Source organism: Galeopterus variegatus, unplaced genomic scaffold (assembly GCF_000696425.1).
Source record: "Galeopterus variegatus unplaced genomic scaffold, G_variegatus-3.0.2 Scaffold3844, whole genome shotgun sequence".
NCBI lineage: Eukaryota > Metazoa > Chordata > Mammalia > Dermoptera > Cynocephalidae > Galeopterus > Galeopterus variegatus.
The window spans coordinates 25,658-27,754 of record NW_007729955.1 but is presented as its reverse complement, the minus strand read 5'-3'; positions in this window follow the sequence as shown (position 1 = coordinate 27,754).

Sequence of the window (2,097 nt, the reverse complement as noted above, 5' to 3'; positions counted from 1 at the left end):
TGTTCTCTCTTTAGTCCTCACTTAGTCCCCTTAGTTTCCAACTTGCCCAGAGGTGGGTGAGGCATCTGGCTGTGGCTGGGTCACCTGGAGTTAACTCTATGTTTTGCTTGGGGTTGGGGGAAAGGAGGTGGCAATACCCTGCACACTTCAAGAAAGTCATCACCACCGAGTTGTATGTCCCAAGCAGCTGCTGCAATTTGGAAAGTATGGAAGGCCCAGTTTTCTCTCCATCTCAGGCATAAAACAAACAGTAGCCAGAGTTAGATGCTGATCTTGCTTGACCCTCATCCCCAAGAAGCGCCAACCCCCCACCCATAGTGAGCAGGCAATTTCAATGCCTGTGAAAACAACAACTGCCCTGCTCAGCACAATGCCTTGTCTTTGGGATTGGTTTGCTAAATAGCATTTGGTGTTTGGTTGGCTGTGGTTTGCTCTGAGACTTCAAGGCTTTAAAATCTTAGTTTCCAAATCAAATCCCTCCTTTATGCAAACAATTGCATAGCTTTAAATTTGGCATTACCCAGGAAGCCCACAAATGTATTTGTCTAAAAAGTTATTTGCAAAAGGTTACTGCAAAGATTTTTGTTGTCCTGTTGCTAAACCCTCCCTATAAGTTTTGCTCTGTACTGTGTGAAATAGAAGCAGCAATTCAAATCTATTATTATTATTGCAGGAAATATTGCTAAAGCTACCTTGGTATTGAAGGGATTAACTTGCTTTTCTCCCAGCCCCTAACTCTGGGGTTAAGACAGCAGTAGATCAACTGTATAATGTGTGCACTGTTCGCTCATTTGTACAAGCAGAACAAAGGTTGGACTAAGCCAAATTGCATTGCACTTGTGAACCGAGTCCCGATGTGAAGTATCTTTTACAGCAGGGGGAATGAGAACAATTTCGTGTATGTCTAAAAGGGAATAACAAAGCCACTTTCTCGAGCATCTCAAAGTGAAGTAGCGAGGCGTGACATTCCCAGGGTGAGGAGGGACAAAAGCAGGGTCAGGGGGATGAAAAAGAGAATCAAACAGCCACTTTCACATGTCTGCCCTCAACTGCTGCACCTCTCCATAATAGGAAACAAATGTTGTAAAAGGGGGGATTGCTCCCATTCATTCAAAATAGCAAATGATAGCTAAACAACATTGTCAAAACTGAATCAACTTCTGTGCAGTACCACCCAGAAAAAGGTATTGTGTTTTGTTTAATAGCGGGGTGGAGCAAAGAGTCTTTTTTTCGGGGGCAGGGGAGGAAGGAGAGAAAAATCACCCTATACTTTTCATATCAATTTTCTTTGTTAGGAATTATTTGTTTGCTCAGGTTTTTTNGAAAAAGGTATTGTGTTTTGTTTAATAGCGGGGTGGAGCAAAGAGTCTTTTTTTCGGGGGCAGGGGAGGAAGGAGAGAAAAATCACCCTATACTTTTCATATCAATTTTCTTTGTTAGGAATTATTTGTTTGCTCAGGTTTTTTAAAAATCAGTATCTCTGGCTAGGCACTCACTCTTAAAATGTTATTTTGGGGGGAGGAATTTTGGAAAAGCAGAAACAGTAAGGTGATTTTTGGCTTTTTGAAGTGTTTCAAAACTTCCAATAAGCAGGAAAACGATTTTAAGGTACTTTGAATGTGTTATCTGGAAAAAACTAAGGTATTGATTGCAATAGAATATTAAGCTAAATCCTGTTCAGCAGGCTAAAATATACTTTGCTTATAAATTTGAATAAAATTGATGGGGGTGGGAGACCTGCAGACATCTGAAATGAAGAATATTTTATATCCAAACTGAATCAACTTCTGTGCAGTACCACCCAGAAAAAGGTATTGTGTTTTGTTTAATAGCGGGGTGGAGCAAAGAGTCTTTTTTTCGGGGGCAGGGGAGGAAGGAGAGAAAAATCACCCTATACTTTTCATATCAATTTTCTTTGTTAGGAATTATTTGTTTGCTCAGGTTTTTTAAAAATCAGTATCTCTGGCTAGGCACTCACTCTTAAAATGTTATTTTGGGGGGAGGAATTTTGGAAAAGCAGAAACAGTAAGGTGATTTTTGGCTTTTTGAAGTGTTTCAAAACTTCCAATAAGCAGGAAAACGATTTTAAGGTACTTT